Source organism: Dipodomys ordii, unplaced genomic scaffold, assembly GCF_000151885.1.
Source record: "Dipodomys ordii isolate 6190 unplaced genomic scaffold, Dord_2.0 Scaffold38, whole genome shotgun sequence".
Classification (NCBI taxonomy): domain Eukaryota; kingdom Metazoa; phylum Chordata; class Mammalia; order Rodentia; family Heteromyidae; genus Dipodomys; species Dipodomys ordii.
In genome coordinates, this window is record NW_012267254.1 from 1,875,653 (window position 1) to 1,889,794 (window position 14,142).

Sequence of the window (14,142 nt, forward strand, 5' to 3'; positions counted from 1 at the left end):
ATATTGTTCTATGTCATTTTATCACACACATGAATTTATATAATCATCATTATAATCATGACACAGAATTATTCTAACTTGATAGATATACCACTGTACCCCATCTCTAACTTCATAAACCACTAACTTGTTCTCTATGCTTTTATTATTTCAAGAACATCACAGGAGGGAAGGTAGCTCAGTGGTAGAGAGCTCACCTCACATGCATGAGGCCCTAGGCTCCATTCCTCATCACCATGTAAGCAGAAAAAGCCAGAAGTGGTGCTGTGTATCAAGTTGTAAAGTCCTAGCCTTGAGCTGAAGAGCTGAGGGACAGGGCCCAGGCCCAGAGTTCAGGCCCCACGACCAACATAAATAAATAGACAGGAACATCACAGGAATGGAATCATACAGAATTTTACTTTCTTAGATTGTCTTTCCCCTCAGCATAATTCCCTGGAGATCCATCTAATTGGTTGTGTGAATCAGTAGTGTGCTGCTTAGGTTTGGAAATTTGGGGGTGGGGGACAGTACTGGGGTTTAAACTCAGGGTCTTGCACTTGCTAGGCAGTGCCTTATCAATCCCTTTAGCCTTTTTGTTGATAAGTACTTCTCATGGTATGGATCTATCACAATTCAACTATTTACATATTGAAAAATATTCTAGTTGTTTCTATTTATGGTGTTCTCAGTTTGCTCACTGATTTATATTTCTCTGTTTTCATCTTCCTGCCTTTCTATGGATTACTTGAACATTTCTTGTCATTCTGGGTATTGAATCTAGGGCATTGTTCACAATATGTAATCACTCTACTACTAAGTTACATTAGATTTACCAACAGAAATTTATCCTTTTCTCTGGTGCTTTTATTATACATCATAACGTATTGCCAGTATACTAGTATTCTCATTTTACCTGTTAGAATGAAGCATAAAACTTTACCTCTCTTTATAATTTCTTTCCCTCTCCAGTTCATAATAAATTATCTTATTTCCTGTTCATACATTGAGAAACATATTAGACAATGTTTTACTTTTTGACTCAACTGTCAAACATAATTTAGAAAACTCAAGAGAAAAGGAAAACCTATTGTATTTACCCATACTGAAAAAAATTCTTTGTTCTTCCTTCCTTCCTGGTGCTCCAGGATTCTTCCTCTCATTTAATTCTGTTTAAAGAACTTCCTTTCGCTATTTTTCAGTAGTTGGTCTGCTAGTGATAAGTTCTTTTAGTTTTTCTTTACCTGAGAATGTCTTAACTTCCCCTTCATTCTTGAAGGATATTTTTGTTGAACGTAGAATTCTGTGCTGGCTTTTCTTTTCTTTCAGCACTTGAAAAAAATATCTGACTTTCTTGTAACCCCTATTGATGAAAAATCTGTAGATTATTCTTTTTCCCAAAGAAAGTGTATTTTCTTTCTGGCTGCTTTCAGGATTTTTCAATTTTAGAAATTTCATTTGTGTTGGCCTTAATATATTTTTAAGCTGATAGGAAATTTTATTTAAAAATAGCAGAGAGAGAGAAAGAAAGAGAGAGAGACAAAGAGAGAGACAGAGACAAAGAGAGAGCAGCACAGAGTATAGATAGGCCATGAGAAGACTTCAGAAAAAGTTCTCCATCTTCTCTGTTACAGAGATTGGCCTTAGGCTAAATAGGGAGACTCGGTCCTTGAAGATAGCTTTCACCTTCGTTTCTTTTTTAAAGATGTATATTTTTACTGTAAAGATACTGTACAAAGGGGTTACAGTTACATGAGTAAGGGGATGAGTACATTTCCTATTGAGCATTTTTACCCCCGCCTTTGTTTTTCCCCTACCATCCCTTCCCTCCCCACCTCCCCCACTCCTCCCTCCTCCCCCAAAGTTATAAAGTTCATTTTCAACATAGTGTCTTTTTTGGGGGGGTCCAGTCATGGGGCCTGAACTCTGGGCCTGGCCGCTGTCCCTCAGCTCTTCAGCTCAAGGCTAGCGCTCTACCACTTGAGCCACAGCGCCACTTCCGGCTTTTTTCTTTTTGCTTATGTGGTGCTAAGGAATCGAACCCAGGGCCTCAGGCATGCAAGGCAAGCGCTCTACCACTGAGCCACCTTCCCAGCCCTCAACATAGTGTCTTGTACATCTCATTGCTACAATGGGTCAACCTGTATCATTATTTCAGTTTTTTGTTATTTCCCTTCCCCTCCCTAAATTAGAAAAATGTATATACAAGATGCAGGGCACCAGAATCAAATACAATGATTATACCATGAGGGAAGAACATACAAAAGAAACAAAAAAAATCACATAGTACATTGTAAGTACATTAAAAACAATAGCAAGAAAGATAAAACCTCTTGTGTCCTTATATTGGGGTTCATTTTGCTTAACATCATCTTATATGGATATGTACATAGCTTTTGATCTTTTCTGCTTGTGCTAGACATATATTAGTTATTGTAGATAAGGGAAACTGGGAAAAATCCTATTAATTTCTTTTTAAAATTATCTTTAAGTAATTACACCAAGGAGTTTCAATTCAACATGTCAATTTCTGAGTTCAATGCCTCTTGGCCAATGTCACACATTCCATCATTCTCCCTCATCCCATGCAATTTATACTCATCTTCTTGAATCTATATATTTAGCACATTTGCCAGATTGGAGAACTACCAAAGGTGTGGTAGTTAATTTTTAACATTTCCTTTGAGGAAATCCAGATGAACGGCCCATGTTGCTTTTCCATAGCAGACTTGTATGATAGATAGATAGATAGATAGATAGATAGATAGATAGATAGATAGATAGATAGATAGATAGATAGAGATAACTATTGATGCGTCTCCTTGGACAATAGCTGTAAACCATTCTCCAAAGTCTTGTTCTAGATTAACTGCTCAATCAAAGGAATTCTTCTGTTAACTGCTTATTCATTTTCATCAGACTTACCTGAGAGGACTTAGTCTTCATGAATATAGCAATGGTATATATTGAAGTGGGTGAGTTATAACCACTTATTGCTTTTCCTGATATGCCAAGTCGATAGTGTTTTCTCCTTTCTGCTACAGATCTCACCGACTGCATAATGTCATTGCACAGCTTGCCTCACAGAAATTTGTGATAGTCTCTGCTACTGCTACTTTGTACCCACACTTTGAACTCATAGTGTGAGGCCCTTAGGAGCCAAATTTATCAGGAAATTCAGATATCACCCTATCATTGATTTGACCCTTCACAGGGTCCAAGATAATCACTGACCGGGTCGAGTTTATGTGCTGCCTTGCAAGAAGCTCATAGAAAAGAACGAGGTCTCCTTGTCGTCGTTCAGGATCGCTGGTTTTCTGCTCACTCTGTTCCTTGTTCTTTTCGAAAGGGAATTTTTGTGAGAAATGAGGTGCTCTTTATGCTTGTCATTGAAGGGCCCTTTGGAATCAATCAGTCCAGGGGTGTGCATTAAACTTTTACTGTCTTGAATGGGGTACATTCCTTCTTCCTCTCCTCTATTTTCTGGGGGTGATGTTTATCTTGCTATCTCGTTCCAACACAACTCTGTGCTGGCTCGCTGACACTTGTCAGCAAAGGTTTTCATAACATGGAGAATGTCTCCATACTTAAAACCAAGTTATTGGCTTGCCTTGCCATTGCCCTTGTTCTTGTCGTAGTCAAACACGCCACTTGCATGGAGTGATGTCTCTGCTGTGGTCCATTATCTCTTCTCATTAAGTTATGGATTTTTGGCCTCAAATTGAATGTAGGCAAGCCAGTTTCCAGAGGATTCCAACATAGCAGTCAACAGCTCCCAAAATTCAGCTGTTTCCCTCTCCCAATTTGGTCCTTTATGTTTTCTATTTTGATGAGGTTTTCATTCCATCTTTCCAGTACGTTTGCCTTTACTTATTCCAACTCTTTTTTTTTTTAAGATGGCTGCCTTACCATCTTATTAGATAATACTAAGATTTGTGTCCTATCAGTCTTGGTCTCTGCCTGGTATCTTTTCTCATTCCAATTGAGGTTTCCCTGGGGTTTGCTGTGACATTTGATTTTTTTAATTAAAACTTGGACATTTTGGGGTGTTGTAGTATGAGACTGTGGACCTTAATGCAATCTTCTGCTAAAGCCGACCTCCCGTGAGACTGTTATAAGTGAAAGAAGCTGCAAGTGGCAGTGTAGACTCCCTGGATTATCTCCACTGACATTGTGGAGACAAGGGACTTAGTCACAGTGCCAGCTTCCCACTCTGCTATCTCAACACCACACTGGTTAAGTGGTAGGGATACCGTCTTCCACCCAGGGAGACTGAAAGTCCAGTTCCCTACCTAGCCATTGCTGGCCTGAGTGGAATCAAAACCATACTTTTTCTAAGTGTGGGTTTGGCTGCGGTAGAGAGCAACTGTTGGAAAGAGGTTTTGGTCCTAGTGAGTCGCTCCTTTTCTGGTACTTGGACCCGAGAAGACAGGCTTTGGAGGTTTGGGGGGGGCGGAGGGGGAGGACCTGTGCTCATTAGTGCTTCTGAGTTGCCAATTTCTGTATCACACAGCCTGGGAGAGATGAGGCAAAAAAGAAAAGAGAAGGACCTCATCAATAAGTTTCTTCAGTTCCCAAGGCCCTTCTCAGTCTGCCCTCTTTTGTCTGTCAGGGTGGTCTTATGTTTATTTTATACATAATGTTCAAGGATTTTTAGCTGTCCTTGGCAGAAAGAATAGCAAAAAGTACTTCTAATTCATCTTGTCCTGGAACTGGAAGTACAAGACCATCTTTTATGACTAAATAATTTTCATAATTTTCTCCATAAAGGTCTTACACAACGATCATGTGGGTAACCATATTGTTAACAGTGGTAATTGAGTGGATGAAAGTGGTCACTGCTCTGAAATGAGGGCAATAAAGTACCTAAAGATACTTGTTGAAAGGATGTTTCTTCAAGTGTTATTGCTCATATACTATTCATACTACTAGCTTCTTGCTATTAATATGTACTTTGAACACTTTTACTCCTTTAAGAATGACATTCAAGCCGGGTGCCGGTAGCTCACGCCTGTAATCCTAGCTACTCAGGAGGCTCAGATCTGAGGATCACGGTTCAAAGCCAGCCCAGGTAGCAAAGTCTGTGAGACTCTTATCTCCCATGAACCACCAGAAAATCAGAAGTGGCACTGTGTGTGGCTCAAGTGGTAGAGCGCTTATCATGAGCTGAAGAGTTGAGGGACCGTGCCCAGGCCCAGAGTTTAATCCCTATGACTGACCAAAAAAAAAAAAAAAAACACAAAACAAGAATGACGTTCTAATTGGTTATTTCTGGTATATATGATACTGATTCCTCAGGTAAATACATGTGAAAATCTTGTTGAACGTTCTCACTCCTTTTAATACGGTCTAGGTTCTCTAGCATTTCCTGTGTAAGCAATCTTCTCATCTACATGTATGATGATTTTTTTTGTTGTTTCTTTCACCCATCTATCCATCTGGCATCTATTTTTATTTTCTTTTTAAATACATTTTTTAATGTTCTGAAACAGGATCTTATCATTCAACCCAGGATGACTTCTAACTTGAAATCTTCCTGCCTCTACCTCCCAAGTACTGGATATTATTATTGATTTTTGTTTATTTTTCCAGTTTTGAGGTATTAGTCACCATAATTTTAAAATATTTTAGTTATCCCCAAAGAAACCTCATTCTTTTATTGGAAGCTTCTTTTAACTTGCCATCTCCTTAGCAATTTTTTTTTTACTTATTGTCTCTTCAATCCCTATTTTTTATTCTGTGGTTTTTGCTGTACACCAGTTAAACAGTTTTTTCATTTGTTTTGCTAGTACTGGGGCTTGAACTCTGGGCCTGGTACTCTCACTTGGCTGTTTCACTCAAGCCTGTTGCTCTACCACTTGAGCTACACCTCTACTTGTAGATCCTTGCTAATTAACAGAAGATAAGAGTCTCTCCATGTCTTCCAGAGCTGGATTCAACTGAAATTCTCACATCTCAGCCTCCTGAGTAGCTAGGATTACAGGTATGAGCCACTGGCGCCTGAATCTTTATATAACTCATTTAGTGACATCTACAACTGTTCAAACCTTCTTAGTCTTTTTATTTTAATTGCCCTCAGTTGTGAATGATAATTCAATTCTCCATAAAAAGTTTAATGAGTATTTTCCTTCAGCCCTTTGTAAATGCCATTCTATTGTCTTCTGAACTCTGTGTTGCTAATAGAAAGGCGATGTTCATTACCTATTGTCAGTCAGTTTTTAAACATAATCCATCTCTTCTCTCTGGTTATTTTCAGAATTTTCTATTTATGTTCACTATGAGGTGTCTGGATTTCTATTTATTTTTATTTATCTTATATCTGGGACTCCTTCAGTTTCAGTTCTTTTGGTCTTACGTAAACTGCATTCACAATAGATTTATTCCAAATTAAAGTTTCTAGTTTTTAGAAAGTGAATCAGGATCTAAAGACATTCTCCTAATATTTATCATTATTTTCTCAGGCTTTTATGATTGTCTTGTCTATATACAACCATAGGCTTTGGTTAATTTTTTTGAATCTCCTCTTCAGTTTTTAAAAACATTCAGTTTTCACAGAAAGAACTCTTCGTTTTTTGCACTACTAGATTATCTGTTTAAATACATAGTTCAACCAACATAGATAATACTGAGAGAGAAAAAAACTTAGCTTTTAGTAAATATACTACTTAAATGATAAGAAAAAGTATGTGGGTAGCAGGGCATCGTTGGCTAATGCCTATAATCCTAGCAACTCAGGAAGCTGAGATCTGAGCATTGCAGTTCAAAGCCAAGCTGGGCAGGAAAGTTCCTGAGACTCTTTTTTTTTGGCCGTGGGGCTTGAACTCTAGGCTTGGGCACTGTCCCTCAGCTCTTCAGCTCAAGGCGAGTGCTCTACCACTTGAGCCACAATGCCATTTCTGGTTTTCTAGTGATTTATTAGAGATAAGAGTCTCACGGACTTTCCTTCCCCAGGTTGGCTTTGAACCGTGATCCTCAGATCTCAGCCTCCTGAGTAGCTAGGATTACAGGTGTGAGCCACCGGCGCCCGGCCCCTGAGACTCATCTCCAAATAACCACCAGAAAACTGGAAGTTGCAATGTGGCTCAAAGTGGTAGAGCACTAGCTGTTAGTAAATTTAAATTCAATGGATTTAAGCATGGGGTACATAAAACCTGATTTATGTCTTTTTTTTTTGCTGGTCCTGGGGCTTGAACTCAGGGCCTAGATACTGTCCCTGAGCTTTTTTGCTCAAGGCTAGTGCTCTACCACTTGAGCCACAGCTCCACTTCTAGCTTTGTCTGAGTAGTTTATTGGAGAGAAGAGTCCCACAGAGTTTTCCTGTCCGGACTGCATTTGAACCATGATCCTCATATCTCAGCTTCTTGAGTAGCTAGGATTACAGGCTTGAGCCAGCAGTGCCCAGATTCTGATTTATATCTTTAGAAAACAACTTTGACTATTTGCAGAGAAAGAACCGTTTAGGGACAACAGGGGAGACTTAGAAACTGGTTAAGACATTTAGTCTGGGGCTGGGAAGGTGGCTCAGTGGTAGAGCGCTTGCCTTGCATGCATGAGGCCCTGGGTTCGATTTCTCAGCACCACATAAGCAAAAAGAAAAAATCCAGAAGTGGCACTGTGGCTCAAGTGGTAGAGCGCTAGCCTTGAGCTGAAGAGCTGAGGGACAGCACCCAGGCCCAGAGTTCAGGCCCCATGACTGGACCCCCCCCCCCCAAAAAAAGACATTTAGTCTATTTGTGCTCCTATATCAAAATACCACAGGCAGGAAAACTGATGAAGAACACAAAGTTATTTCACAATTTATTTCATTATTATTTATAGATATTTATTTCCACCATTATAGTCTGGAGGATGGGGTGTCAGGATGCGGGCAGGATTATTGTCTGGTAAGGTAAATCTGTAATTTCAAGAGAGCAACTTCTTACTGCATCCTACAAAAGGGAGGAACACTGTGTCTTTACATGGCAGAAGGGCAGAAGAGAAAAACAAGGGATAAACTTGTTCCATCAAACTCTTTTATGAGGTCACATAATCCCATTCATGAGGGCAGAGTGGAACTAGAAAAGAGGACTATGGAATTAGTTTGGGATCCTTTAACATTTACAGGTCAAGAAGAGAAAGAAAAGATAGTAAAGGAGAAGAAGAAAAATCAAACCAGTAGACAAAGAGGAGTAAAACTACGAATTTAATTAATAAAATGATCGGCTAGGCATATAAGGTTATACATGTTCAAGTACATTCTTTACTGATTCTTTTTGTCCTTGGTTTCCACAAGGGACTGATTCCAGGATCTCCTGCAAATGCCAGAAATCTGTAGATGCTCACGTCCCTTATGTAAAATGATGTAGTACTTGCATAGAACTCACACGTCCTCCTCTATACTGTAAATAATCTCTACATTACTTAAAATAACTAACCAAATGTGAGTATCTATGTAAGTAATTGTTTTTTTATCGTTTAGGGAATGGCAAGAAAAGTCATGTGTTCATTACAGACACAACTATTGTGGGTGAAGCTAACAACTATACATCGGTAACAACATCTTTTTTTCCCAAATATTTTCAATCCACAGCTGGTGGAATCTGCAGATGTAAAAGCCATGGATATGGAGGATTAACTGTACTTTTTATAATAGCAAAAGCTGAAACTAGTTCTTGGGAGATGATTAAATAAATCATGGTACACATAAACTATCAGGCAGCTATTAAAATGAAGACATAAGTTAAATATGTATTCACATATATAAAAGAGGTCTATAATACATTATTACAGGAAAGAGCAGGTTCCAAAATAGCCAATATAATATGAGCTTATTAATGTAAAATCATGGATGCACATGTATTCACGCCTTTATGTTAATAGGGCCACAAGAGTGATTTTTGCTTTTTTATTGATGTATTGTTCAACTGTAAAACAGTGTAGTGTGTCATAGGCACTAATATTTGTCGAGGGGATGAATGGATGGATGGATGGATGGGTGCATGAGTGAGCAGATGGATGAATGTAAAATATTAAAATGTTGAGTTCATAAATTGACATGTTAAATTGGAACACCTTTGGACAACTATTTAAAGAATTTTTTTAAAAACAGTTGCTGTCTATGGGCCTTAGAGATAGAGATATTTGATTTTCCTTTTTTTATAATTGACTTGATTTTTTTTACAATAAGCATACATTCATTTTATCAGGAAGAAAACTGTTGCAATATTTTTGCAAGAATTAGGATTTGAACTCATAGCCTAAACATACTCTCAACCCTATTAATTCTTTTTTCTTTGTGCTGGTCCTAGGGCTTGAACTCTGGGCCAAGGTACTCTCTCTTAGCTTTTTTGTTCAAAGCTGACTGCCCGTCACTTGAGCCACACCTTAAATTCTGGCTTTTGGTTAGTTAATGGAGATAAAAGTCTCATGGATTTTTCTGCCCAGGCTATCTTTCAACCATGATCCTCAGATCCTCATCCTCTTGAGTAACTAGGACTGCAGCCACGTATTGGCACTTAGCTTCTTCTGTTAATTTTTAAAATCACTCTTACCCTTGTTGATTACCTAGGACCACCAAATATCCCTATTTGCCTGAATTTACAGCAAAGTAATTACTTTATCCTTATTAATCTATTTCGGGGCAAAAAGATAGCTTAATAGTAGAGAGAGATGTTGGCTCTTGGAGAGTTCTAAGCAAGACAACTGAACTAGGAGGAGTGAGGGAGACACTTTTACCTTGGAAGCAAGGAGTTGAGCTAGGTTTTTCAAATCAGAGCAGCACACACAGCAGAAAAAGCAAAGAATACCTTGCAAAACCTCACCTGCAGGGGAGGGGCCTGTGGAAGCCAGAAAGCACAGTGAATTTTACCATCTCCCTTCTGGACTCCCAATTGTGAGTGGATTTAGGAATTCATTAAAAGAGTCAAGCAATGACTCTGAAATGCTGTGTGGTATCAACATGCTCTATTTCCTTTGGTGATGGCAGCAGAAAATGGTGGCAGCTTTCTACTTGAAGAACTCCTTGGACCTCTATTCTTTGCTGAGGCTGTAGAATCAAATGTTGAGTTGTATTCTTTGATAACTGATTGTATATTCTTTGGGATCCCATGCATGTATGCCTAATCACTTTCTTCCTCTCTACTCCTACACATTGCCTTGCCATTCCCCATCACAAAAGAGACTGCGATTTCTCCAGTGTGGACAGTTAATCTCCTGCTAGCATGTCTCCTTTATTGTATTATGCTTAAAAAATGAGTGCTCACTTCCTTCTTGGCCTTGAGTTGCAAAACTCCTTCTCGTGTTGTCCAAGTCTTAGACAAAACACAGGCTCCAAGAAGAAGGTGGTGGTAGGGATAGGCTTGCCAGATAAAATACAGAATAGTCAGTTAAATCTGAATTTCAGGATTACAGGTGTCTATCAGCTCTATCAGTAATTTATTGACTGGAAGCAAACAGGATTAAAATGATTCCTAAGCACTTATTTTCGTGAAAAGTAAAATTTAAGAGACTAAAGGCATCAGTGGCTCACAACTGTAATCCTAGCTACTCAGGAAGCTGAGATCTGAGGATCATGGTTCAAAGTCAGCTTGGGTAGGAAAGTCCGTGAGATGCTTATCTCCAGTTAACCACCAGAAAAAGTGGAAGTGGTGTTGTGGCTGGAAGTGATTGAGTGCTTGCCTTGAGCTGAAAAGCTGAGGGACAGTACCCCACGACCGACGAGAGAGAGAGACTCACTAAAGGCAATGACTTTGAGGCTTTTTTTTTCTTTAGACCATAGAAATGATTTAGTTTAACCTGTAAGGTATCTTTTCTCAAAGTATAGTCACTGAACTACTGACACCAGAATCATCTAGAAAGAAATGAAGGTAATTGGTCCTTTCAGGATTGAACTCATGATCTTTGTCTTTACTGTTAGTTTCAAGAAAGTCTTTTTGATGACAGAGGGTTTAATAGAAATATTTGGGGTTTTTTATTCCATTACATATTCTGAACTTCATTTATCGAAAGGCAACATTGAAGAAGAATTTGACATCCCACATCCTTAAAGGAATCCAAAAGAACAGTAAAAATGTAAAGGAAAAGATGATGTCCCTGGCTCCTCTTAAATCACTAAATTAAACTTGATCTTGAAGGTAGAAGAAATTGCTATGACCTTCAAGTGCATCAATGCCTTGCCATTTTAGAAAATGTACTCTCTAAGCCTATGTGGTTTGTGCCTGTAATTCCAGCACTCTAGAGGCTGAGGCAAAACGACGGGGAGTTCAAGGATCACCTGGGCTACATAACAAGAAGAGATCTTGTCATTAAAAAAATACTACTCTGTACTTTATCTGGGCCTTACTCCAAGAGAAGTAATCATATCGTAATAATTTGGTTCAGAGCCAGAGTGTAATTGCTGTAGGTCAGTGTAGTACCATATCAGATTTGAAAGCAGAAGTTATTCTCAAATTTTTTAAAGAGTGAGGTCAAAAGGTACAACTTGACTTTCTGAGCATTCATTCCTAGGGCATATGTATAACTCAGATGGCTTTTTAAATTGAGGAATCAAAATTATTGTCTACTAGAGCAAAACAACTGTACTTTTGTCAGTCTGTCATATAGAAAACATTCTCATTATTTGGCCAATTCCTGAACCACAGGCTAATAAAAATTATATAAATAGTTTAGTACCTCCGCCCCCTGCTACTAAAATGTGTGTAAGACAAGATGGCCCAGCTATGCTGTTCTCATCTTATTTTGTCACCAGGGACTCCAGTCTTCTTAGCTCGTGCATGTGTTTGCCAGTTGATACTTGCCTCAATATTTCCTTCATCCTCAGAACATTATAGTTACTTTTCTAGGGTTCAAATATTTCCAACTAATTTGAGAACTACTTGAGCTACGCCTAAAATGCTGACAGCTGTTAACGTAGACTCAAAATAACAGGCCTGCTCAAGGAGACGCACTGCACAAACAGAACCAGTAGTTGGAAGGTGACAGCTGAACAGGCACCAGTAGGACACTGCCAGGTTCTCAGATGATCCAGCTTGGGATGGGAATAGACAGATGCCACTTCTGGAAATAGCACCAAGAATGCCAACAAGTTCTGCACTCAGTGGTGCTAAGGCATCAGTCTCCCTGTGCATTTTGTGGAGAGTGTGGAGGTATCTCAGGAACCTCGCTGTAGAGGTTAACATTGTCTAATAAATAATCATTCATTAGACACTTGTGGTACAGCTGTTGTTTTCAAGTCACTTTGCTTGAGTGACTTAGAGTGACCCACGGCACGGTGAGGAGATAAGAATTTAAGATATGGGCTCCATTCACACAATTTTTGCACCCCTTGGTGAAAGACTACTATAGCAAAGTCCAGTCTGTCATCGGCTATCATTTATGCCCCAACTACTCAACAATTCCTTTGAAGACTGGGGAGTTTTCTCAGTTGGTTGAGCTCTCATATGAGAAATCCTGGGTTCTAATCCCCAACACTGAAGGAAAAGAATCCTTAGAAATATGTTATATTCGATACAGATATATCATTTTTCAATAAGCCCACCATAGTATTTTTTTCCTTATAGCAGTATAGTAGTATATGTTCCCTTTAGTCAAGGGAAGATAATATTTGGCTTATATTTAGGAGCTATGTTGCATTTTAGAAACCGTGTGTGTGTGTGTGTGTGTGTGTGTGTGTGTGTAGTGTGTAGTGTGTGTAGTATGTATATGCAGGGGAAGGGGAATCAGATTATAAGAAGCTCACAGGAACTGACCCTATCTGAAAGAATATCAGAGTCACACTTTTCGGCTTGAGGTAACTCCACGGTAAAGCTTAGTGAATGATGAATGAAATAGCAGATAGAATTGCCCACAAGGTTTTTAGTCTCTGTCTTTGTCTCCTGTCTCTCATTTTCTCCTCTTTTTTCCTCTTACACTGCTCAGTTTATATAAGAATAGTATCATAATGGCACATTTCTCCATACTCACCTAACAAGGTAGGAGGCTCCATAACTCTACAAAACTGACCAGATAAAACCCTTCAACCGTTGGTACTATTTCCTTTCTATGGAAAATGAAAGTAACAATTCCAGTGTGTGGGCAGGGAGAGGTTCTTGGGTGAGGAGGCTCCCACACTAGATGATATATGAGTAACACTGGAGATTAGAGAGGAAGGAGAGAGTGAAGCAGAAGCATGAAGAAGCTAAGGCATGGGAGGGGGTGGAGAATCATGTTAGGAACCTTAAGAGATGCTGTTGGAAGGGAAAGGTGAGGTAAGGCAATGCAAGACTTCAAATGGCAGTCTGGGATTCTAGAAGCAATAAAGAAACGTTTGAAAATCTTCCATTCACAAATGATAGCATGAAGCCTGGTGCCAATGGCTCACGCCTGTAATCCTAGTTACTCAGGAGACTGAGATCTAAGGATCACAGTTCTAAGTCAGCCTGGGAAAGAAAGTCTAAGAGACTCTTTTTTTGTGTGTGTGGGGGTCCGGTCGTGGGGCCTGAACTCTGGGCCTGGGCGCTGTCCCTCAGCTCTTCAGCTCAAGGCTAGCACTCTACCACTTGAGCCACAGTGCTACTCTTTTTTTCTTTTTGCTTATGTGGTGTTAGGGAATCAAACCCAGGACCTCATGCATGCAAGGCAAGCGCTCTACCACTGAGCTATCTTCCCAGCCGAGACTCTTAAATTAAGCAGCAAAAGGCCAGAAGTAGAGTTGTGGTTCAAATGGTAGAGCCCCAGACAAAAAGCTGACTGGCACACAATACACACACACACACACACACACACACACACACACATACACACACACACACACACACACACACACACACACACACACACAGAATGGTGGACTGGTAAAACTTAACCAAATATACTTTCCAACTTCAACACATCTATCAACACACAGTTCTCAGCTTTTTGCCTGTTTCCCATTCTTCTTTAGCAAACTCTGTCATCACTGATTGTCAACCCCCTCTCCCACCCAACAATCTTTCCCTCAACATTCTCTAACCTCATGTGGAGAGTTCAGTGTTTTCTCTGTGTGAAGGTTGGGAAGAAAGATCTTGTTCTCTGAAGACAAGGCCCTGCTTTCACTTCCTTTGTCTACTACACAGAGTTTAGGATATCATGTGTGAATGAATTCAGTGATTGCTTATGATTATGCCTACTTGGAGCACGAAATAAAACAACCTAAAGTCTCCCTTTGAC